Raw genomic sequence first — 27,763 nt, 5'->3', positions numbered from 1 at the left:
AGAGATAACAATAATAATGCTAATGCTAATCAAAATCGTACCACTAATTATCAAAATCAATCAAGAGATACGATTAGCACTTTATCTTCTAAAATCGACAAATTTATTGATGCTATGAGCGGAAAAATAAGTAATCACGACGATGGTTTTAAACGGATCGAGAATAAATTCGATCAGCTTATTAAAAACCAATCATCTAGCATCCATAATTTGAAGGTTCAAATTGGACAACTCGCTAAATCAATTCCATCCCGCAAAGATGGAAGCCTTCCAAGCCATCCGGAAGAAAATCCGAAAGAGCATGTTAAAGGCTATCACTCTTCGTTCAGGGAAAAATTACTTAGGTCCGGAAATGCCCGGAAATTCAACTTTACCAGGAACTGATTTACCAAAATCCAAAGAAGATACATTAAATCAAAAAGATACACCAATTGACCTGAGTACAAAAACTTTTGTACCCAAACCACCTTTTCCACACAAAGTCCGAAATAAGGACTATGACAAACAACTTTTAACATTTTTAGACAAACTTAAAAATTTGCATATTAATTTGACGTTTATGGATGCGATTACGCAAATTCCCAATTATGGTAAATTCCTAAAAGATTTAATTTCAAAGAAAATCAGTTGGGAAGGAATTTCATCCATTTCACTAACCGAAGATTGCAGTTCAATTGTGTCGAGTAATTTACCCACTAAACTCAAAGATCCCGGATGTTTTACCATTCCGTGTAAATTGGGAGATATTGAATTCCCAAGTTGTCTTTGTGATTTAGGAGCAAGCATAAACTTGATGCCATTATCTATTTTTAATAAGTTAGGCTTAGAAGAAGATATCAAACGTACCAATATGGTTTTGCAATTAGCGGATCAAACCACTAAAAGACCATATGGTATAATTGAGGATGTTTTAGTTAAAGTTGACAAATTTATTTTTCCTACCGATTTCGTGATATTAGATTTTGCATATGACGTTAATTGTCCGCTAATCTTTGGTAGACCGTTCATGAACACGAGACGTGCTCTAGTCGATGTGTCGGAAAGGAAAGTAGTTTTACGAATAGGAGACGATAAGATCGAGTTTGATATGAATCAAGCAATGAAGTATCCTATGGAGGATTTCGCTTGTATGAAACTTGATCTAGTTGAAGAATGTGTAAATGACATTGTTCAAAATGAAGAAATAATAGAACCTATAATGAGTGAGGAATTAGAAGATAAGGACCCAGAGCCTTTGATTCGAGAAGATGGACCAGTTCCGCCTTCAATTATAGTTCCACCTAAATTAGAACTTAAAGAATTACCCAGTCATTTGAGGTACGCTTTCTTAGGCGAAGGCGATTCTCTACCTATAATTATCTCTAACAAATTAACACAGGTTCAAGAAGAGAAATTGAAAGAAGTTGTTAGAAATAGGATAGGAAGTATGGGTTGGCAAATTTCAGACTTAAAAGGAATTAATTCTAGTATTGTAATGCACAGAATTCACTTAGAAGAAGATAAGCCACCTAAAGCAGATAGGCAAAGACGCCTCAATCCAAATATGAAAGAAGTAGTAAAAAATGAGATTACTAAACTTCTAGACAATGGAATTATTTATCCTATTTCGGATAGTGAATGGGTTAGTCCGATCCATTGTGTACCCAAAAAGGGAGGCATAACTGTTGTAAAAAATGACGAAGGTGAATTAATACCTACACAAACCACCACCGGTTGGAGGGTTTGTATAGATTATAGGAACCTTAATAAAGCAACTAGGAAGGATCATTTTCCTCTTCCTTTCATCGATCAAATGATCGCAAGGATAGCTGGTCATGCTTTTTATTGTTTTCTAGATGGTTACTCCGGATTCTTTCAAATATATATTTACCCAGATGACCAAGACAAAACAACCTTCACATGTCCTTACGGAACATTTGCATATAGAAGGATGCCCTTTGGTCTATGTAACGCACCAGCAATATTTCAACGTTGTATGACTGCAATTTTTAATGATTTCATTGAAGATATCATGGAAGTTTTTATGGATGATTTTTCCATTTATGGAGATTCTTTCGATTCATGCCTACAAAACTTGGATAAAGTTTTGTCTAGGTGTGAAGAAACAAATTTAATATTAAACTGGGAAAAATATCATTTCATGGTTGACGAATAAATTGTTTTAGGTCACAAAATATCTGAAAAAGGATTAGAAGTGGATAGAGCAAAAACTTCAGTAATAGAAAAATTACCCCCTCCAACTACTGTTAAGGGAGTAAGGTCATTTTTAGGACATATAGGTTTTTACAGAAGATTTATTAAGAATTTCTCTGTAATTTCCAAACCACTTGCTAATTTACTCATGAAAGATTCAACCTTTGATTTTAATGAAGATTGCATTAAAGCTTTCGAAACATTGAAAACAGCTCTAGTCAGTGCACCTATTATTGCTAAACCCGATTGGGATTTACCTTTTGAAATTATGTGTAATGCAAGTGACTTAGCTGTTGGATGTGTTTTAGGTCAAATGAAGGATAAGAAACTTCATGTCATTTATCATGCAAGTCACACACTGTCTGGTGCACAATTAAACTACACCACAACTGAAAAGGAAATGTTAGATGTAGTCTTTGCATGCGATAAGTTTAGGTCATACTTGTTAGGTTCGAAAGTTATTATTTATACTGATCATGCAGCTTTAAGGTATTTATTTGCTAAAAAAGATGCAAAACCACGTCTAATTAGATGGGTTTTATTGTTACAAGAATTTGATATAGAAATTAAAGACAAAAAGGGAGTAGAAAACCTTGTCGTCGATCATCTATCAAGACTCGAAGATGAAAACGGTCCTATAGGTGAAACTGACGGTATACGAGATGATTTCCCCGATGAAAATCTCTATCAAATAAAAAGTGTCATGTCACCATGGTACGCAGATTTTGCAAACTATCTTGCAGCCAATATTGTTCCGGAAGGATTAACTTTCCAACAAAAGAAGAAATTCTTCTTTGACATTAAACAGTATTTTTGGGAAGATCCTTTTTTGTTCAGAACTTATGGTGACGGGATAATTAGGAGATGCGTTAGTGAAAATGAATATGAATCTATAATGTCAGAATGCCATTCTAGCTCTTATGGAGGACATAATGGAGTTAGTAAGACGGTAGCTAGAATATTTGAATGTGGTTTCTTTTGGCCTACGATGTTTAAAGACATCCGTTCATTTATTACTCGTTGTGATAAGTGCCAAAGAACAGGAAATTTAGGAAGGAAAGATGAGATGCCCCTCACGACCATGTTAGAAGTTGAAGTCTTCGACATGTGGGAAATAGATTTCATGGGACCTTTTCCTCCTTCTAATGGTAAAACTTACATATTAGTCGTCGTAGATTATGTTTCAAAGTGGGTTGAAGCAATTGCAACCCTGACAAACGATTCTAAAGTAGTTGTTGGTTTTCTTGACGATATATTTTGTAGATTTGGTTGTCCTAGAGTCATCGTTAGTGATGGCGGTACCCATTTTATAAACCGAAGTTTTGATATACTTATGAAAAAATATGGAGTACGCCATCGCGTGTCAACGCCATACCATCCTCAGTCAAATGGTCAGGTAGAGATATCAAATAAAGAACTCAAATGGATTCTAGAGAAAACAGTTTTATCTTCAAGAAAAGATTGGTCTTATAAACTAAACAATGCGTTATGGGCATACCGTACTGCATTTAAAACTCCAATAGGAATGACTCCATACCGATTAGTGTATGGGAAAGCATGTCATTTACCAGTCGAATTAGAGCATAAAGCCTATTGGGCTATTAGGGAACTTAACTTTGATTTGCACCAAGCAGGTAAAAAACGATTGCTCAATTTAAATGAGTTAGATGAGTTACGTCATTTATCTTACGAAAATGCGAAGATATATAAAGAAAAAGTGAAAAAATGGCACGATGCCAAGATTAAAGTCAAAAACTTTAATATTGGGGATAAGGTGCTGTTATTTAATTCACGACTCCGTTTATTTCCAGGAAAACTTAAGTCCAGATGGATAGGCTCATATTTAGTCGTCAAAACATTCGATTGTGGTTCTTTAGAACTTGAAGGACCTAACGGAGTTCGTTTCAAAGTTAATGGTAATCAATGCAAAATTAATTAAGTGAAATTAAATATTCTACAACACACTAAGTTTAAATGCTTTGATTTATGGTTACTAATGTGTTTGTTCAATGTTGAGTTTATAATTGTTGTAAGACATAAAGATCATAAGGCCCAAGCCCTATATGGAAGTCAAAGCCCAAGTCAAACAAGCCCAAGATCACTCAGCCCGCGTATTTCAAAACGCTGCCGTTGAGTATTGAAACGGAGCTCACCAATGAAGGATCGAGAAGATCCACGTAGACAACTTCGGTATGAAGCTGCTGAGCTGTCTCGACAAAACGTACAAGACAGCCGCTGACCACAAAGCAACTTCCAGACCAAGTATTTCCTCTGTTGGTAAAGAACAGAAGACGCAGGAAGCTGTCTGTTTGACATTACCCGATTTGGAGGAACATACTGCCACACTGACCGAAGAACAGAAGATGTTGGAATCTGATTGGCTAAGAGAACTGCTGAACAGACTGAGTGAAAGCAACATGAAGCCGTTTCCCTCCAACGGTTATTTCGAAATTCGAAATAACCAGAAGCTCTCACATCTCTCTATAAATAGAGCATTCAGAATCCACATTCAATAGAGAACTTTGAGCAAAAGCCGTTACGCTGACCAAACGTGTACAAAAAGTTCTCCATCAAAAGCAAAGCAAATTCTTACACCACAAGCTTATTCATTTGTGTAAAAGTCTAGAGTGATTGATCCTCAATCATCTAAGGTGTTCTAGCAATTGTTGTTTAGGACAAATCTTAATCATTTCTAGGAATAGAAAGGAGAGGCTGAGTACTCGGTTTTAAGTACTCAGCGGAGAGATTAGGATTGAGTAGAAGTATAGAGGAAGGTACTCTTGTCATACTCAATTGCTGATATTGTAAAAGGTTTGAGGCTCTACCTTTAAAGAGCTCAGTAGAGGATTTGAAATCTCGGAAGTGTTCCGGGGACAGGACGTAGGCTTGGAAGAAGCCGAACCTGGATAAATCTGCTGAGTGAAGTATTTCTAAACTTTAACTCCTTATTTATATTGCTTGCTTAAAACAAACTAAAACTGACCAAGTAAAAGAGGTCAAGCTGAGTTGTGCGCTATCAACGAATTAGTTCAGGAATAGACTCCAAGTGCTATTTCCTGACCTAAGCAACGAAACTGACCTAGTCACTAGTTGACTAAGCCAGTGTCTTGTCGATTGATCAGCGCCGCTGTCATATAATCTTTTCTTAAGAAAAATAAATTTGCCCTAATCAATTAAAAAGGTCAAATAGTTCCCAACCCCCCCCCCCCCCTTGGAACTATATTTGCAACCTTACAAGGGACCAACACTAACGGAGTTCGTTTCAAAGTTAATGGTAATCGATGCAAAATTTATTACGAAAATGTTTTGAATATAGGAATTGAGTTCGTAACAAGATTATCTGAAGTATAATTCGTTTAGCTTTTCTTTTTTTTGGTAAGAATTCGTTTAGCTTTTATAACACAGCTTATTTTGTTTTATTTTCTTTTAAATTTTTATTCATTTCCATTTTTCATTCTTAATTAATTATTAAATTTTTTTTTTGTTTTACACATGCCATCTTTATGATTACATGACTTTATATTATGATTTAGATGCATAAATTATATTTATTTCATGATTTTAAATTTGATTTTAGGTAATTAGTTCGAATTTGAAGATTTAGGCGATTCTCTACCGAGAATTTGGAATTCTCGGTCGAGAATTCTCCTTTTTAAAATTGTCCAAATAGGTAAGGTTTTTTCTGAACTTACCGAGAATATTTAATTCTCGGCCGAGAATCAGGAAATAGGTTTCGACGCTTGATTTTCGTAAGGAAATCAGCGTGTCGCGACTGAGAAATTAGAATTCTCGGTCGTGACACGCGCTATTTTTGCACCATCGGACCTGAATCATCTTCAACCTGTAGACAAACATTTTCATAAACGAAAAATTAAGTTTCTTCAATTCAGAAAGGTATAATTTTATGCCTTTTCGCATCAAAACAACACCTCATTTCATCCTAAAATCTTATAAATAAGTCCTAGAGGATCATAGTTCTGTTACATTCTTTTCATCTTTGTCAGATCAATTTTCTGATTTTCTTCAAAAACCATTTTTCCCTAAGTTACAGACACCTTGTTTCTTTAGTTCTTTACCATGCCTACTAAACACAAAACCTCAAAGAAAAATGCTGCTTCAAGCAACAAACGTCCAGACTTATCCAAACGATACAGGGCGCCATTTCCTATCTTCAATCATGATGAAGGAAGGCGCTACTGGAGGCTTCATTATACATTCTTCGTCGGAATGTTATATATGGATGACTTCTTGAATGATCAACTTGGTATAAGTGATGACATGAGTCACTATTTGGAACGCTTAGGGTGGACAAAATTCACCAACATGCGATTTCCAATCATTGGCGATTGGATTCTGGAATTTTTCTGTACCGTTCGTTTTGTTAACAAACGACGGGTCCGTCTTAGTTTTCGTCGATATGGTGAAATCTTTACTTTTGGCTATCCAGAGGTGCAGGCCTGGTTTGGTTTTCCCCCGAGGGATGCAATCAAACATCATCCTGGCAAAGACATGACATCCATAGACATATGGAGAATGCTTACTGGTTTTTGGCGTTTCAATCCTAGACTCGCCTACAATCATTCCTTTCACTCCAACTCCATGTTGTATTTACACAAATTCTTATGTCACAGTTTGTTCGGTCGCACATTTAGTAGTGTGGTCCGTGACACCGATTTATATGTTCTTGGAGATATATTCCAAGGAAATACAGTTGATTCTTCAAAAATTCTGATGGAGGGTCTTGTCGCCGCTTCTCGATCTAAGGATAAAAAGATTGGGTTCGGAAATATAATCTGTGGAATAATTCTCGGTACCAAGGGTACCATTGATGTTCCTTGGAGTGATGATGAATTCTTCCCGACGATAGACTATGAGTTTTTAGAGTTTGAAGGACTCGTGAAACGTGTCTTTCGTGCAGGCCCGCATTTTCTTTCTGCACCGAAACGTTAAGCTTTCGTGCAGTTGAAAATTGACCACTATAGGGCCACAGAAATCCCGCTTGATAGGGATGAATATATAGAATAGTTTAGGTTTTTCAATTTTATTTTGTACATATTTCCTTATTTTGTTGTAATTCAATTCTTTATTTTTATGTTTTGTACATATGTGTTAATTTAATAAATCAAATTTTCTATTCATCTTAGTTCATTTATTGCTTTTCTAATAGTTAAATATATTTGTTCCATTTTCTCATGGATAAATCTATACTAAGTCCATTAAATGTTGACCAATTCTAATTATTCTTGGTTAAATGACGATAAAAAAATGCTTAGAATAAACTAGTATGGTTTCTTAATCAACACATAATCTCACTTCATAAACTTAATTCATTGTGTTCAATACATTAAATTTTCATTCAATTAATTCAATTGATTAAATACATGCATTTAATATGTATTAATATGAACTTAATATGCACTTAATATGATTCTTTTAACTTGTATGCATAAATGTGCATTAATGTTTCATTAATTCTTCATATACCATTTATTTTCCTCTAATTCCAATTAATAAGGATAAACCTTTGGTTTTCCTTGCAATTAATGTTATTTATTCTAGTTTTAAGTGCAGGTACAGTTTATATTAAGTTCAGCACACAATTAACCAATTAAATTGCACAAACCAAGTCAAAAGGCACCTAAACAGCCACTTTTGACCAATTCTCGGTCGAGAATTTAAAATTCTCGGTAAGTCCAGCAAAAACAGGCCGAAATCAGAGCAAAAAAATCTCTGATTTTCGCGTGCCGCGACCGCGGATCGACATTCTCGGTCGCGACACGCGAGCTATAGGCAGAGTTATTCCGGATTTTTGACCTATTTCAAGCCTATTCCTATTCCTATTCAACCTCCACATCTCCCTATTTCACCCTATATAAACCTACTCCTTACACAAACCTCACATCACCTCAAATTTCATCCAATCACCTACCTTAACCTCTTCCCCATACATTACTTTTCCTCTTCCCCAATTATTCTTTACCCTCTCTTCTCTCTTCTCAATTCATTACCTCATTTTACAACTCTCACTTCATCTTCATCCTTTGCTTTTCTCTCTTTTCTTCACTTCTTCTTTTTCTTCTTTGCTTAACCCTAGCCACCACCATTACCATGCCTAGACAAAAGCGTGTTGGTCAAAAGCCTCCGGTTACGGAAGCTAATCGCCTTCGTATTCATTGCGGAGCCTATTTCGATATCGAAACGGAGGAGGAAGCCGCTCGATTTCTTCACTTTTCCAATTCCAAGCGGGAGTTTGTGGATATGCACTTCCTTGACTTCGATTCGGTAAGAGCATTGGATTTCTCTACTAGAATTGATGCTTTTATTGAAACATTGGGTTGGTAAGAATTTGTTTCTATGCGTTTTCCCCGTATTCATGAATACGTGGTAGAGTTTTTGGTCACCTTGACCATGAACAAGAAGAAGACACCAATTTCTTTTAGGAATAATGGTGTGACTTACACCATTGATTATGAAGCTATGGGAAATATGTTTGGTTTCCCTACTACTGATTTTTATGACAAGCCTAAGGATTTTGATAATGACTCTATTTGGCAAACTCTTTCGGATCAAGAATATTTTAATTCCAAAAACACTTCAAGCAAGTTGATTAAGGACAATTGTGTGTTCTTCTTTCACAAATATTTGAGTTTTTCCTTGTTTGGTCGTGTTGAAAGCTCTAAGATTCAAGTTCGGGATTTGTTTGTTTTGGATAGTCTGTTTAAGGGTTTGAGGGTTGATAGCATCGGTATGTTGTTTGACAATTTATTTTGTGCTTCGAGGGCTTCCACAATTCAAGTCCCTCTTGGTAATTTTATCACGGCTATTGCTTTGGGAGCACGGGGTGAATTGGCCGATTATGACATGTCCACCTACCATGGGTATGTTCCAATTTTGGACATTTCGGCACTTGAGCGGGCTCACTTATTGCTTACTTTGGTTCCTCCTGTTTTTATATCATATGCTTCCCGTATTGCCCATCTTCGTGGCACTATGGGTGGAGGCGCTTCAAGTTCTCAATTTGTAGGTACCGAAGGAGGAGGCGAGGCGGAAGGCAAGGAAGATGCACCGCCGGCTCAACCACCCAAGTACCTCAAGAAGACAATCCGGTGGACTTAAGGCGGATTTTGAACCAAATCAATTCCAATAATCGCCAAATGAATTTAAGAATTGATGATTTGGTGCAGAACAATATGGTGATGAATGACAACCTCAATACTTTGAGGCGCGAACATAGGTCTACTCGGCATCGGATGCTTTCATTTTTCCGTCGCTGCAATGTGGAGACTTCACCAACACCTCCAGATTCCCCGCCTCATGCCTAGGTTGTCTCTTTTATTTTTCTTGTTATCTTGTTAAGTTTGGTACAATATTTCTTTTTATTATGTTTCGTACAATTTTTAATTTTATGTTGAATGATTTTTATTTGCTACATTCTATTTTTATTTTCGTATGCTTTATTTCGTGCTTATTTTTCATGTTATGTTCATTTTTGCACCAATGAGGACATGGTCCAATTTAAGTGTGGGAGGAGATATACATATATCATTTAAACATATACGAATAAATGCAACGAATAATATTTTTAAATGCAAAATGCAACACTTGTTTTATGCAAATGCAACACATATTGCAACACAATATATTTAATATTTTCATATGTTTATAAATTAATCATCAGTTAATATGATTATTTTTAGGTTATCTTTATCAATAGAAATAATATATTTCTATACGGGCAATATTTTTGAAATTTTTCACAAATCTTCGACACGATTTTAAGTAAAAATTGTCTCGAGTAAATGTATTAAAGTAAAAAAATTCTTTATTTCAATCTCTATTTTATATCATGCAAATCATGATTCAATAAATCTTATTTTAAATTTCCAATTAGGTTTATAGGCATTAAATTGAACTAACAAATTTTAGCTCGGTTTGAATTTCGTCTTACATTAACACCAATTGAAGTTTTTAAGGAAACTTTAGCCATAATACATGTTGAATTTTAAGTCAATATAGGATGAATGTGCTATCTTTCTTTTTCCCAATTTACAATTTAAATTTTATATTTCAAATTAATTAATCAATTAGTTGAATTCTTAACTTTTGGCCACGATTGAGACCAACCTTATCACAATCGAGGTATGAAAGGGAAGAAAATTAAGTACCGTTTACTTTTGGCCACGGTTGCGACCACCCTTATCACAATCGAGGTATGGAAGGAACGTTTAATAATAATAATAAACGTGTTTAAGTTTAAAGTAACGATTGCGTCCACCCATGGCATGGTCGGTACCTCTTAAGCGAACACAAAGTAAAAATACGTATAAGGTTACGATCAAGACCACCCTTATCTCGGGCGTAACCAAGTAAATAAATTAACCTAAGTACTTATTTAAATTTAGTATATCTCATATATTAGTTTAGGTTTGGGAAAGGAAATTTTGTGCTTTGAAATGCCTTGAGACGAAAGACTCAATAACATGCGTGCTTATATCGTCCCGAATACTTCAATTCAAAATTGAAAATATAAGACGAATGATATATCGTATTTATACTAAGTTAGTTTGATATTTTGCGTATAAATTTGTCATGCGAAGTTAGTCTTTTTCGGCTTAACTAATTCAAAAGATAATACAGAGATATATGTTTTATTTTCATAAAGAGATTAGTTAAAGAATAAAATCAGTGAAATTTTGCTCGGGACTAGCAAAAGATTAAGTGTGCAGATTTATTAAGCCCAAAATATACCTAATATATCATCAATAATTACATCAATATTGCTACGAATTTGTGCTATTTATACTTGTTTAGAATACTTTTACGTTCGAATATGTTTCTTTCTTGCAAGGTACCTAAATATTTGGTAAAATCCAAATAGGAACGAAAAGAGCTTAAAAACAGAATAAAAACCCTACAAAAAGAGTCAAAGACGACGAAGATCAATTACACCTAAACGAGGACAAAGACGAAGTCAGAAACAGAAGAAGATGTCACATTCTCGGTTGAGGAAACAAGATTCTCGGTAGAGAATTTACAAAACCGCGACCGAGAATCTCAAATTCTCGATCGCGACACGCGTTTTTCAGCAGCTCCTTCCCTTCGTTTGAAGACCAAATAAATTCTCCCCCATTCTCGACCGAGAATTAAATATTCTCGGTAAGTGCAGAAATTCCTCCAAGTACAATGAACACATGTTTAATTCAAAGAAACGCGTTCGTTCGGGTGGATAAAGACGTCTCTTCGCAGAGGATACGATCCTTCACAACGGACACGACACTTCAACCACGACTCTTCAACATCTATAAATAAAGAGTTGATGGAGAGTTGGAAAGATATAGAAGAAAGAGATTAGTATAGAATTTATGCAGAAATTCCGAGTCAAGTGATTCAGAATTTAGATTTCATTTCTGTAAAAAGCAATATGATGTACACACATTGTTTATTCAATAATAACAAACACAGTCGCGTTTAGATTTGTTCATATTAGTTTACATTTTGGTAGAGGCCGACTGCATCCCTATTACGAAGTTACAGCGAGAAGATTGAGTAGAGAATCCGCCCCTGAGTCTGAAAAACTCTAACGAAACCCAAGGAAAGGATTGACAACTCGTTTACTTGCACGCCATTGAATGTTTTCATGCTCCTTGTTCTCTGTAAACTTGTATCAAATTTATGTTTCATCTAATAAAATCCGTTCTATTCGATAGATTTTTATGCAGCACTTTGGTAAAGGATCCGAAGTGGATTGCCGGTGTTTTCATTAAAACGTAGTTTAATTCAAAATCTTTACAAGGAAACTTTGTTGAATACTTAGACAAATTGATATCTCGGTAGAGTTTTAATTTGGTTAAGGTAGCGATCTAACCCGGCCGTAGGAGGATTGACTAAAGTTCAAATCCTAAAAATTAGAGGTTCCGTCATTTATTTCATCGTTATAATTTATACAAAGTTTAAAGTTTTTTTCTTTGCTTAATGCAAACGAATACACTTGTTTACTTTTCTAAAGAACTAAACAATCCTGTTTTGTAAATTCATTCCTAAGTCAGAAGTATTTTCTAACATTTTTATACTCTATTCTAATTCTCATTCTAGCAATTTCAAAACCAAATCTGATTTAACGATTTTCCATATTATAAATCTTAAAAGTATATTTAACCAATTCAAAATAAGTTTTTGTTAAAAAACGTTCCCTGTGGGATCGATATCTTTTATTACTACAAGCGTATACCGTGCACTTGCGGAAATCGCTCAACAACTACCCACGTACATAGCAACTAAATAAACTAAAAGTAAAGAAAGTTAGTAGTTAGTGGATGGAAGTTAGGAGTCATTTACAACTAAACTCACCCTATTCAACTATAAATAGAGCCCTCCTTCTCCTCATTTCAACACATAATAAGACACAACAAACATCAACACAACCCTTTCTTCTCAATCTTTTGAGTCTTTTCTTTTGACTTTTTTGCCTTGGTTTTTCGAGTTTCCCCAGCTCAAAGTGAGCAAATCTTAGCTTTCTCTCTTTAATTCATCTATTCAAAATCCATTTTTTAGAGTTTTTATTGTTCGAAGTTCATAATTTTCAGTTTTTGTTCTTCTTTTACACATTCTGCTCAGATTTTTTTGTGGCCTCTTTCGATATTATATAGTCTATTTTTGGTCTAAATTTTCACTTTAATGTTGTTCCCAACATCCTAAATTTGATTCTAGGCTTCATTTTGCTCAATTCTGTGTTCAGAAGCTCATTTTATACATGTTTTTGTGTATCGATTTTCGGTTTCAGCTTTCATAAATCTTGTTCCATTTAGTGTTTTATGACATCAAATTGATTGAATCTAGATTCATCCCTCTTGCTTTATTTAACAATTGTTTAATTTCTCATATTCGATATTCAATTCCAATTCAAAATCATTTATCAATTGCGATTCTAAACCTAAAATTCCCCAAGTATCAAAATCATTCACCGTCAAATTAATATCAAGTTTTGCATAAAGGGTGTTCATATGATCGATCGTTCAAGACGCCCTCACACATGTGGAATCAAGGCCAACTTTAAGATTTATCGAAGCTAGCCATTTATTGGCCCCAAGTTTATCGTTTCAAATTGCTTTTTATTCTATATTTAGCATTTTAATTCTGTTATTTCGTTTTCTCTTTTCAATTGATATATCGTTCATATTTTATTTTATACTCAATATCTACAATTAATTTATCTATTTTTGTAATAGACATAAATTTGACTGTAATTACTTCCATTTCATCAATTCATTGTAATTAAATGATTCCCTATCAGTAAATTGACTTTCCCTCAAAATCTGTGTCAATTTCGCATCTTTATTTACTCGTCTTTAATTCATCTGTAATAGCTAAAAAAAAGATCAATTATCTAGCAAAGTTTTATAATGGCGCTAGAGACCCAATATGGATTTTTTCAATCCTTGCGTCCCTCGCCAATTGTTTCGATTAGATTTCAAATTACATTAATAGAAGAATGGCACGCATGCCATATTTCCATAAATAATTAAATTACAAACCGACTTTAATTTAGGGCCCATAGAACTCTATAACACGTTGTATGATCATGGCATTCCAAAACCATCTAATAAAGTTAAGCCGATTTACTTAGCGTTAAATCGCCAATTTTTACCATACGTGACTAAGGCCCATAAAGGCCCAAACGGTTAACATCCATTTGTATGCAAAATTATAATTTTGCTCCCACTAGATTTTTAGGATCGTCGCATATCTAAAATTTAGCGCTCCCAATTTAAACCGGTGTCACGGTCTATTGGGCCAATTTCACAAATTAACCATATCCAATTTTACACAAATTATCAATTCGATTAAAATTAAATATGCATGCCAATAAAAAACATTTTAATACCAATTAATTTTATTCAAAATGCGTTTAATAAATTAAACGGTATTAGGGCCCTGATTTTATTAAATTACCCATGAATTTTTTTTAAAGATTAAAACCAGTCTCATTAAATCCAAATTAAACTAATTCTGAATTTTTGACGGACCCGAGACAGTGACGGGGCTACTGTCCGCGGACAGCAGCCTCTTGACTGATGTCTGGCTGACAACATCAGTGTTGTTGTCCGCCCAACAGCAGCCGCGGGGCTGCTGTTCACGGACAACAGTCCCACGATTGTTGTTATGTGTCCATTAAATTTTTTTTTCCATATATATAATCTGTAATTTTATTTACTGTTTTAAAATTAAATTTCAGCACAACTAAACACACACAAAAAAAAAAAAACAGAAAATATATATTGCAAAATTTCCTAAACTAATTACTAAACATAGGAATTAATAGGAATTCTCAAAATTGATTTGGAAAAGCAATAAAAACCAAATTTTATTAATTTTCAATCAATAAAAACGGATTAAACCATGACTCTGATACCACTGTTAAGGATTATAGCCAGTTAATCAACTGTAACGCGACGGAATTACGGTTTAAAATTTATTTTTAATCTCTTATAGCTTAATCTTTGTCTGTTAACCATTGATTGAATAAAACGTTTTGATCCGTTTATGGATACAAACATACCCGGACTGTCTCTTCTAGAGACGGCTGAAGAATCCACAAGGTAGTAAGATCTCCATAGTCAGGTGCAGGAATAGCTATTGAGGTAGAATTGGTGCTAGCCGAAGAACGAAGAAGAACTAGAGAGATTTTATAATTAGCCAAGATATTCCACTATTCTAGAAAGTGGTGGCCGCCATTCATAATCTGCTTACCGAAACCATTATTGTTTTGGCCGAATGTGTATATTAGTTAATTAGGTTTAGAGTGTTTTAATTTATATACAGTGTATTCCTAAACCTAATTAGTTTAGGGTTAATTGGTTAATTATAAAACTAATCCAATCCTAATCTAATAATATGAATAAATACCAATAATATTTATTTTATGCAATTAATTATGATTGGATTAAATTTAATTATTTCAATTAAATAAATAACACTAATTAATAAATTGACGTATTAATTTAACTAAGGTTTAAACAACTATTTCACCCTTGATCTATTCAAAATTTTGTTATTTGGTCCCTGGCCTATTATTTGATCACATTTGGCCCCTGACCTATTTCATTTGGTGCAATTTCACCCAATTTAAATTGATCCTTCACATAATTGTTATTCTATTAGCACGTGACGATATTTTAACACTTAAATTTGATAAATTTTAGTTTAGAAATCTGTTTTATTTTTTAATCTAATTAATTATTTTGACATAAGAGAGTTTATATGCCAAATAAACTTCAAGATGTGTGACGTGTCAAGCTCATATGTCAAAATATCATTACATATGAGGAGGGATAACGGTTTTGTCAAGTTTCCATCTAAATTGGGTGAAATTTTACCAATTGGGATAGATCAGGGGCCAAATATGACCGAATAATAGATCAGGGGCCAAATACCAAATTTTTTAATAGGTCAGGGGCTCAATAACACTTTAAGCCTTTAATTAATTATTCACCGAATGCAATTTCATTAAATTACAAATTAATTAATTACATTCCGCAAACTAATTAATCAATTAAATACTCAACACTTAAGATCATTAATCAATTACCTTGACATAAAGTACCAATTAATTAATTAATTAACCACCAATTAATTACCTTGACATTTTACTGTCAATCAATTAATTAATTATACCTCTCCAATGTACCGTTCTATAAGTTCTAACTCAGATGTTCGATGTGCACGATCCTATGGGGGCTGTCCTTAGCTAGCAGTGGGCTTATGGCTCACAGACAGTAAGTGAGTTCTAGCAAACCATTACTTTCCCTAACTAAGATAGAGTTTCAGAGAGACCCTGTAGTTATCTTTTAATGTCTTTTACCATTTGATACCGATATTATAAACTAGAGGCATGGCGGCTGCCATCCTCTCTGATGTTTATGATATTTCTTGATCTTAAGTAGATTAATAAATCAGATAAGTAAACTACTTATCGGGGTGTAGCCACACACTTATCAATCTCACTTATCAAGTGGCATTTGATATCATCTCATGGTAATTCCATCACTTCACTATCAATACCAATGTGTTCACCTATTCACCCAATCATACCTGTATCTGGCATCCTGTTACAGACATGTTAGGCGTATGTCAAAGTGAACCAGATCCCACATTGATATTATAAGAAATTTGATCTGAAGACAGTTAGAGACCTACTTAAGAAAACTAATGACACAACCACCATGTAGTTTTCTCGAGCGGATCGATCCAGTCACATGTACCCATATCCACAACTGACTTATCAAGTGCTATGGCTAGTATCAATTACTACCATACAGTCGTCGAATATACAAGTCTGTGGTGCTAATCATTCCCATGAAATAATAGACTTGGGATATGGTTTTACGATTATCAATGAATGGATTCTCTATTCATATTACAGCACAAGATATTAATGTCTTTATTAATGTGACACATATATATTTTATAAGAACCAATACACCAACATAAGGTTCTTATAAGTTATGAGTAAATGTAGAGGAAACAATTAAAAAATCCAAAAGATGATAAAGGATATCTAACAAATTAAATAGAAAAACTCATAAAATTGGCCAATAAAAGAAGGGGAAATTTGAGAGTGAAATGATTTATAATACAACTGCAATTATATTACTCAAGCCTTGTAAAAAAAGTTTATCGAGTATTGCTAAAATGGCAGCGTCATGGTTATGAATGTTCAATATTTTAACCAATTCATGGATTTAACCCAATTCAATCCAATACAAAACCAAAATAACTAGTTTATTGGTTTATTTATTATATTGGATAAGTTATAACAAAACTCATATAATTTTAATACATGGATAAATTTATTTAAGGATAAAGTTCAAATAAAACCCTTATGGTTTCACTAATTTTCAGATAAAGGACTGTGGTTTACTTTTTGTCAAAACAAGGATTGAGGTTTCAAACTTGGATTAATGCTATTAAAACAATCTTTAACGACCTGAAAATGAAAATTTTCAAGAATTAAAATTGTTCAATGTCATATTTTCTATGGAACTGCATTTTCGATTTTCGAAAATCATCTTTTTTAGAACTTTCTCTCTCTAAACATTAACTTTCTCTCTCTTTACGAAACGTCATCTAAACAATCTCAAAATAAAAAAGTTGAAGAATTAAAGTTGCTTAAAATATTAGTAGTTCTTAAAATATGTCATTTTTGAAGTCGTCAAAGGTGATTTTAATAGTATCAATCGAAAAAGTCCTTATTTTGTTAAAGTTAAAAACCTCAATCCTCGTTTTGACAAAAAGTAAACCACAGTCCTTTATCTGAAAATTAGTGAAACCACTGGGGTTTTATTTGAACTTTACCTTTTATTTAACGGGTTAATTAACCAAATCCACCAAAAAAGCTTAATAATTATAAAATATAGAACTGGGCTGGAATTAGTTTGGAGAGTGAGAATTAGTTCACATTCGTAGCTATAGAAGAAGGGGTTCAATGTTCCAAAATTCTGGAAATTTCAGAAAAATTTGGAATTTCAAAAATCTAGAATTTCAAAAAAAAAAAAAATTGGAATTTCTAGAAATTCTAGAATTTTCAGAATTCGTTCTAGAATTCTAGAAATTCCAAAAAGTTCTGGAACTTGAAAAAAAAATTCCTGAACTCGTTTGAAAATTATGGAATTTCAGACATTCTTCTAGAACTTTTTCGAAAATTTTAGAAATTCCAGAAAATTTTAGAATTTTAGAATTTTTCTAGAAATTCTAGAATTCATGATTCTTGATTCGAGAATTCGTTTCAGAATTCTGAAATTTAAAAAATATGACATTTTGAATTTTTTTTGGAAATTTCTGAAAGAATCTGGATTCCAGAGTTCATTCTAGAATTCTAGAATTTCCAGAAATCAGGAATTTCAGATTTAAGGAATTCCAGCAAAAAAAAAAGAGAAGAAGAAGAAGAGTAAAAAAAGAATCAATTTTTTCGAAAATACCACTGCAGTTTAACAGTGTTAAAGGCCTTGCCTTGATCTACTAACGACGGAAATCATAAGGTCTGTTTCGAGGCAAAAAAATCACAGAACCGATCTGTAAAAACGTGAAACCACATGAATTTTTTTAAAAGGTAACCCTATAAATAAATTTAATTATTTAATTTAATCAAAATAATAATAGGTATAATTTTATATGAAATTAATTAATGGATTGGTTGTTAATAACTAATACAAACCAAAACCAATTCAATCCAACTTTATGGAGTATTCATGGGTTGGATAAGTTATTTACAACCATTTGATTGGATTGGATTTGTTTTTATATCCAATAATCATTGAATTGACCCATGAACGCTCATAATGTAGCAATAAAACCTTGTTCTATAATTCAACTTGACTCAAATGTACGGCAACATTGAGTATGGTTAGAGAAGGGTCAGAAGGAAAATCAGTGAGAAAAGAAAGACAAAAGCCATGAATTGTTGGACTAACCGGTGGCGATGGCGGCATCAAATAGGTGAGAAGGAGGCACCCATTTCAAAAAGGAAATAATTGGCATTGAGATTTTCGGCCGAACTAGAACCTGGTCGAGAACGAGAGTAAAAGTTAATATTCTTCCATGGAAATCCACTAGAGTATAAAAGTTACAATTACTAGTAAGTTACCGACATGTAGAAATTGATGTCGCCCAATCTGAGGGCTATTTAAATGAAAATCATATCTGATTATGAAATTACAATCAAATTATATTACAAAACTTAAATCTTAATATGTCATTATTTTCTATATATCACAAATAACATATGATTTTATGTACTAATTTATAAATTTTAGACCTTAATTCGTAAATTCTAAACCCTAAAAAGAAAAATCTTAAACCCCTAATTTATAAAATACAGTTCTTAAAATATATATAAAAAAACAATGATTTTCTTAGTTTGACATTATTTAAATTAATATTTAACATAATTATAAATAATTTTTTAAATCTAAATAACCTTATAAATTTCACTAAATAAATATTATGTATGTGAACCGGGTTCCAATTGGAACAATCAAATACAATCACGACTAAATGAGGACCACAATGTAGTTGGGAGGGATCTTTACCCACTAATCAACCTAAAAATACCTTTTAATTTTATTACGGTGGTCAAAGGATTTTGGACCCATCAAAATCCCCAGACCTCCCTCCTCCAACCCATCCAACAACTCCCTTTTAAATTTTGATCCCTGTAACTTTATCATGCCTTTTCCCCTATTCCCTTAAGCATGACGCATATCGGTAATATAAAGGAATTCCAAATTGAATGTGGGCTATGAACAACCTTTTGGAATTAGTGAGAATTTCCTCGTCATACTCTGATTGAGAGCCCTAAGAAGTATATTTTGGACTTTGATGATTGAGTCGAAGAACAAATGGATCATCATGCATGCGAATATAGAGAGACACCACGAATCGGCTATCAATAACTTCCAAATTCACACTGAGAATGTCAAAACCCCATCCTGAGTTTTTTTACTCGAGAATCATTTAGCAATGCGTGGTAAAAAAAACTCATCCCAAAGAGATTAATCTCCACAGTATGAGTAATCCCCATGCTTTAGTCAATGCTAATTTCAGTTCCAAAATCCTCCATGGTTGTTCCCCCTTTTGATAGTATTAAGCGACCAATTAGAGCATTTTGGAAGGATTTCAAACGACAATCATATGTCGCCTGAGATATAGCAACCGAGATATGATTCCCGTCATCGTCAATCATAACAAAGGAAGCAACCGCGATAGAGTTAGAAGGTGATGCAATTGACGCGTAAGAGGGTTTCCTGGGGATGCAAGGCGCTGCCTCCGAGACGATCCTATCAGAATTACAATTGGTGTATTGTTGATTCTTAGAAATAAGAACCTCAGGAAATAAATAAGGATAGATCAGTCAGGAGAAAAGGCGAGAAGATTCAAGCGAAAGGAAGAAAATCGCAAAAAAAAAAAACTTCCTCATAATTTCATTAAAAATATAAAATATACGAAAAATCTAAGTAGTTATATAGCTAAAGGGATTTTTATCTAATCAAATTTGTCTAATATAATTCATTTTAAAAAATAGCAATAGTTGGCCCAATTTGTAAACTTATGGTTCAAAAATGCAAATAAAAGTCTAAAATATGTTCTCTTAACCAAAAAAAAAAATTGCTTATTTGTGATGATATATCAATTGACTAAAAGCAACCTAATGTTGTCAAAATTTAATGTATAATCTTTAAAATATATTATTTTATTTTTTTTCCTTGTCCACATCACCTTGGATAAAACAAAATTAAAAAATCTCCATAATTCTAAAATATTATTACTATAGTCCCACAAAATATTATTTTATATATAATTTATTTTAATAATAAATATTACCATAAAATTCCAGTAGACAACTAAAGAGGTGTTTGGTCATCTACTTTTCACCTTCCGTTTGTCTTTTCACTTTAAAATATAGAGTTTTCGGTGTTTGGTTAGACACCTCCTATTTACATTTTAGGGTTGAAAAATAGCTTTTCACAAAAGCAAAAGGAATCCTTGCTTTCTGAAAAAGCAGCATTTTTAAAAGGCAACCAATAAACAGGAGCAGCAAATAGTCAAATGGGCCTTAAATCAATTTTTATTTTTTTTATTTTTTTTCTTCAAAGAAAAAAGTAAAGGTGTCAACATTATCATTATCATTTTAACAAGCTTTGTTAGTCCAATGTAAGAAATTAATCAAGCATCCTCCATGTCATCAAAAACTCTATCAAGCATCTTGCATTGGAGATGTTCTAAGGACGTATTTATCTTAAAAACGTAACATATAAAAATATGCAAACCCCTTCACCCTATATTATTTCCCAAATCATATTCAGACTTCTGAACCCTATAATATTTAGGATTTTCTAATTAAGACTAATATGTCCTTGATCAATTTCTTGGCAATTGTACATGTCATCATCAATTAGCAGAGTTATTTAAAAAACTAATAATTGCCAATAGAACTTAGCTTAGAGAACTTTAAAACCAAATGCTATTTATAAGAGCCAACCACAACTTTCTTTTGATACTTTGCCCAAAAAAATATAGCACATAAAAAATTATAAAATAATAATCCAGATAAAATTTATTGTCTATTCAGTACAATTTTTCCAATGAAAATAACAACTTTAAGTGGTCTAAATTATCTGAAGAAATAAGTGTATAAATATAAAATCCTATGCCAACATAAAAAAACAAATGTACTAAAAAAAAATCACAAAGCACGAAATCACAACAATATAAAAAAATTAGCGTGATCCCATAAAAACTATTAGGTGCAATTTTTCAGCATTCGGTCTTGATTGGAAATCATGATGTTTACTTTAAATCTTCAAAATCTACTAGGAGAAATACAACATGTTGCTCAGTCCATGACTGGACAAAAAAAAAAAAAAAGCAAACCAATAAAATATCCATGTAGAATCCTTGCTAAGATAATAGAACATTTTATTCTCTCATTTCAACTAGTGTGATAATTTCTATGCTTTAGTCTTCCATAATAACATCACAATTCAATAAACTCAAAAACACTAAAATCAAGTAGTATTCTAATGAAACATATTGGCACGATGGCGTTTTATTAAAAAATAATTCATGTTTTCTCGGCGAAGATGAACCTAACATCATGACAAGAATTGGGGCTTTACCTTACTTTGTTTTCAATGAGGGGATTACGATTAATGGTCTTTATTGGGTTGTAGGTAAGACTTACAAATTCGGCTATTTAATCATCTGATTCAACCTCTCCGATTACAAATTAATTGAAGTTTCTCTTCCGTCGTACAATTTATCAATTGTTCGTGTGGATTGGAAGCAAGATGCGAGAATTGAACTTGTTGGCTCAAGGGTAACTCTCTATGCCTTTAGAAGCTTTATGTCTTGTTTGATGGTAGAAGTTATCAAGATCTCCATGTTAAAGGTCTCATTGATAGCTATCATACCAATGTTGTGTACACTGAAAGCTTAATTTCGCTAAATTTCATCTAAGGAACGAACATGTACACAACACATGTATGATACCCATCTATGAGACCTCAAACATGAAGATCTTGATAACTGCTTCCATCAAACAACACATAACACTTACAAAGACATAAAGAGTTACCCTAAGCCAACAAGTTCAGTTCTGGCATTACTGTGTAACTCAATCTCATCTTGCGTCCAATCAGCACAAACAATTGTTAAATTGTACGACGAAAAAGAAACTTCGGTTAATCAGTAATCGGAGAGGTTGAGCCAAATGATTAAACCGCCTAATGTGTAAGTCTTACTTGCAACCCTATAGAGGGGCAGCCATTAATCCCAATTCCCTTATTGAAAGGAAAGCCCCAATTCTTTTCCTGAGGTTCATTTTCACAAAGAAAACATGAATTGCTTTTTAATCAAATACGCTTACCACTATATATCATCTGCGGTGATCGGATCCGAGGCCACAAACGCCACGCTAGCCGGAATCTGCAGGAACAGGGAGTGTAATATGACCTCCGGTGGATGGATTCCATCACACGAGGATCATCATCGTCGATTGCCAAACACGGCATTCTGTTATGATCTGAACAGCCTTAGCCATATAATTGTGGTCTATCTCAAATGAAACAGCAGAACTTGACCCCTACCCATTTGGCAGTTTCCATCCCCCTAGCTAAATAGTTTTGGCCTAATGTATATCCAGCAGCAGAACTTTGCCCCTCACCACTTGGTAGTTTCCATCCAAAAGGCTGCATAGTTTTGGTCTAGAGCAGATGGAGCAGCAGCACTTGGTCCTTCTCCATATGGTTGTTTCCATCCCAGTCTCAGCTAACATAGTTTTGGTTCAATAAAGCAGGAGCAGCGGTATTCTGTCCCCCTCCATTTTGACAAAAAGACGTTGCAGCATCTTCACTAGTACTTGCACAAGGCAAGCTGATTGGCTCTGACTGGTTTAGCAACCATGTATAGAAAGAGTCTTGTTGATCTTCTGCGATGGTGGATTAGGAGGCAAATCATCACAATAATTAGGGATCTGATCTTGGCTGAAAGAATTTGTTCCTTCATCAGCGCATACCATCTTTCCTTTATAAGCAGCAGAAGTCTTGGAAAGGTAGTAATAAGGCATCTGACTGAGGATATACCCCCATTCAGACAAGCAGGATTCTGCAACGCGGGTAGTTTAGGAGTGACGCGATCAGAAGCAGTGCCACAAAGTGCTGGAGTCGAGGAAAGACTTTTGGGAGCTTCAGTTGGATACTTCCATTTCTTGGCAATCATATGAGCTGTGTCCCCTAAATCCTTTCACATATAGCCTGGAGAATAAGGGCACAAACTGGTCAGAACAAAAAATAGCAAAAAGTTTCTAAAGTAGCAAATTTGAAATCAATTTTATGATTCAGAACTATATTATATGCATTCAAAATTATAAACCTTCATTTTTAATACAAAACTCGAGAATCAGTAGCACACCTTTTCATTTGGATAGAATTTGAAGTTTCAGGAATGGTGCACAACTAAGGTATTGTTCAGTTTTAGAAAACACTTTCCATTTCTTATTCCAATTTTCTCTTCTTTTCCCGAATTTCGGTTTTCGAAATGGAAATTCAAAAAATGAATTTCTATTTCAACCTTGAAATTGAAAAATGACAATTTAATAAAGTTTGTACTTATATGTTAATAAAATTATTACAGAAGTAAGATGATTAAAATATCAATGGTAAAATTAGTATCTTCATAAAATCCTCAATGCTTGAAATAAAGCAGCTAACAAAAATAATTATAAAGACTTATGGGGTTTCTAACCCAGCTACCATATTTTCCTTACAAAGATTTGGAAAACATCTCACACTTGTTTTCCTAAGTTAAGATAAAATATAAGGTTTGGCAAACTGGTTTCTAATTTGCTTTTTAAAAAAAATTGCAACTAAACACTTTGACAGTTGAGATTTGATGTAAATAACACATAATTGAGGAATTCATGACAGATTGTGCATGCATGCGGAACTATCCACACATGATTGTGTTTACATGACAAACTTACTTGTTTAAGTGATTTAGGGGCAGAAACTATCTTCTGGTTCTCACTGAGGATGTCTGAGGCATATATGTCATAAGCCTATCAGTTTCAGAAGTATTTAATTCCCTACCATCTCTTGGCCCTGTCCAATGTGAGCATGAATAGATTTGTTATGCTTATTTCACTGTACAAGTACATGAACTTGAAAATTAACAAATATCTAAGCTAATGGTGCTACTTGTTGGAGAAAGAAGACTGTTTTATGTGAGTCAAGGGGCTATTCGTCAAAATTGCAAAGATCAGTAAAGAATTTGGCTAAAAAGGTTAATTTCAAGCTATTTATCCAAAAGTCAAGTTTGAGGGAGAATTTGAACTTTTATCCATATAAAACGTACCATCCACACCATTACTTAAGCACTCAGCACAAAAGATTAGTTAAATGAATTAATCTCTTATCAGAAAATGGCCAATGTATAATTTTGAATGAGATGGACCAAGCGACATCTCGGTAGTTCTCTTCAAATATAAATCATTCAGGAACCTAAATTTAGGACCAATGGACAATTTGGGTTCAAGTCCCATACTTTTCTCAAGTTAATGCAAGGTTTAAGCTATGGCAGAAAAGCAACCATGTTGGAAGGAAATTACAAGTCTTGCAAGTGTCAATTTGATTAGCTTGACACCATAACATGCAGATATAGAAAATATACAAAAGCATGCATACATAAAAAACATTATGCACCTTTGTCAAAGTGTCACCTCAAGCAAATACGTAATTAATATTATTGATATAATTATAGACAGATCTCAAAAAGGCTTTGCTTCATGCAACTTCACCATGAACTTCATTAACACCTACGTCAAATTAAGTGTCACATCCTACGCCAACAAATGCTAATACAGAATGCTGCCCTGGGCTTCCTTTCCAATGTGGGACACATCTCATATCATGAGATCATATTCTATTGGTTTTATAGCATCGAATTAGCTTCACAAACCCACATCAGTTTTAAGTTTAATGGTTAGATCAGATAGTCCAAGTTTGACATCAAGAAAGTAGATTAGCAGTACGAATAAAATAAATCAGATTAAGCTACTTACTCTTTAAGGACTCTGTCATATTTGTCAGCTTCATAAGCTTCATTGTTGAAACATTTGACAGTCTAGGAAACAATAGAAGGGGCAAAAAGGAAGGAAGAAAATCAAAGAACTGAAAGCTTTTAGTATGAAGTCAAACAATAGTTAAAATGCAAGTAACAAACATGTGCAACCAAAAAACAAAGAAGATATGGAAGATAATCATGTTCTTATGTTCTTATGCCAGCCCATTTACACTCTGTAGCCAATTGAGCTCAAGAGAAATCTGATTAAGCGCAAAAACCTTTGCCAAGCCCAATAACATGGTTTTCGGGTCAAATGAGCTTAGCAAGTCCCAAGCCCATGGATACATCTAGTTTTTAGCTACTTTTCCATTTATAGGACCCTTACATGGAGCATAAGCAAATGATTGAAGACACTACAGTCTAAGTGGGAAAAGAAAACCTAACCACACCTACATGCAATTATTCTCAAGGGTACATACAAGCATGCAGCACAACATATATTACCTGTGTCACAGATAATGTGAAAACAATATATGCAGCGACAGAAAGAGAAGTGATCCATGCAAAAGGGGCTCAAAAATTTCGCCAAAATACCTGATACCATGGATATCTGCAAGAACAAAGGTGAAAAAGCTTTTGAGAAAGTCCAGAAAATGGTAAACAATGGCACATATTGATATATGCAATTTTAACAAGTTACAAACAAATGAACAAGAAAGTAAAGGATTCTAGTAGGCTGATGTCAAGCATCCAGAAAATACGCAAGGCTATTGTCAATTACAAATAGTATAACTTGCATGAAAAAGATGTTAATAAAGTGAAGAGCATAAAGCCGTACCTAGATGGTTGGTACTACATTTATCGCACGGCTACCAGGATCGATTATTCTATTAAATGCCCCAGTTTCTCGACTAAACAGAGAGTAATTAAGTGCAAACAGAGGGAAAACAGTAAGTCAATAGTTAAAATAAAAATTCAAATTTAACAGACCAACATCAATCATTAGAATAGGTTTCTCTAAAGAAAATACCTGAGATGATAACCAAGGTCCCAGTCATGTAAATGAGAAAAGACCTGGCATTCCAAATATGGGCATATTAAGAAAATGGGATGAACTATGAAATACAACATCAGAAGAAGAATAAACATTTTATGCAGCTTATGAAGTGAAAACGCAAGAGGGCGAGCCTTGGCAACGGTAAAACGTTGTTGCCGCGTGACCACGGGTTCGAGTCTTACGAGCGGCCTCTTGCCAATTAAATTGGCAAGGGAAGGCTTGCCCCCAATACACCCTTGTGGTGGGACCCTCCCCGGACCCTCGCTCAGCAGGGAGGCGTAATGCGACCGGGCCGCTTTTTTTTTTTTTTATGAAGTGAAAACGCACAAGAAAAATAAGAAATAGGCATCACATATGCATAATTCACCTTCAAAGGAGTGAACAATTAATCCAATTTGTATCCTCGGTAACCTTTTACTCCTTGGTTAATGCAAGTCTTCCATTACCTTGTTTTCTTTCTTGATTTTATCGAACAAGCAAATAGTGGGATAGAGTGAAAGTAACAGGTGGAAAGCACATACATTGCTAAAACCATATTTACAAAATCAATGGACATTCCAGAGTTAAAAAACAATGAGGATGTGCAAACTGTAGAAACATAAACTATGCCGAGTGCCCCTAAAGAGCCCAATAATGCATCATCTAAGACAGTCCACATGACCTTGTAGGATCTAAGACAGTCCACGTGACCTTGTAGGATCACCTTCTGCAAAATGAAAAGAGAAACTCAACTTTTGCAAAATCTAAAACGAAAAGAGAACAACAAAATTAATAGAAATCGAGAACTTAAAATCAAAGCTTGTAAAATGTGTATACCGAGATTCAAGCTAACTAAGACTTGAAGAAGATGAAGTGAGGAATGGGAAGTGAGGATGTGTTTAGATCTAGGGTGTGCAGTCAGTGAAAAAGATGAAGGCTGGGAAAGGGAGACATGGCAGCCCGGGCGGTTTAGGTCTTTGCATTAACTCAAAACAAAAGGAGAAAAAGCACATCAGGTATAGGAAGGACTTCTTACAGGAACACAGGAGAACAACCTATATCAAGGATGGTAGTTGACTAGCACTCACAAGAAGGCACTGATGGGATGAGTTCCTTGATTGACTAGTCAAGAGATTCTCCGGAGAGCTATTACTAAAGATTCAATAACGAATTTCCTAATCACGAAAAGTGGTACGGTCCCAATGAAAGTGTACGAGGAATTTGTGGGTGGCTGAGGTGTGTTTAGATCTAGGGTTGGCAGAGGGTGTTTGGGAGCTACTTTTTGTTTTATTATTATTTTTTTTTTTTATAGGAGTGTTTGCATTCATTAGGGTTGGTAGAGACTGTGTTTGGTAGCTGCTTTTTATACTAGTGTTTGCATTCATTTAGATCTAGGGTTTGGTAGAGGTGGTGTTTGGTAGT

General features: G+C 34.0%; 1 long non-coding RNA gene across 1 annotated transcript; it reads right to left on the bottom strand.

Moving 5' to 3' along the window:
- Positions 1-21,549: 21,549 nt before the first annotated feature.
- Positions 21,550-27,562, bottom strand: LOC136234745 (uncharacterized). Its single transcript, XR_010691457.1, has 8 exons — positions 27,179-27,562; positions 26,730-27,068; positions 26,336-26,379; positions 26,144-26,216; positions 25,810-25,915; positions 25,304-25,365; positions 24,227-24,344; positions 21,550-23,498 (listed from the first exon to the last, which is right to left on the bottom strand). It is a non-coding gene; the product is annotated as an uncharacterized lncRNA (long non-coding RNA).
- Between the last annotated feature and the right edge of the window lie 201 nt (positions 27,563-27,763).

Source organism: Euphorbia lathyris, chromosome 7 (assembly GCF_963576675.1).
Source record: "Euphorbia lathyris chromosome 7, ddEupLath1.1, whole genome shotgun sequence".
In the NCBI taxonomy this organism is placed as follows: Eukaryota; Viridiplantae; Streptophyta; class Magnoliopsida; order Malpighiales; family Euphorbiaceae; genus Euphorbia; species Euphorbia lathyris.
This window is presented reverse-complemented; position numbering and strand designations above follow the sequence as displayed.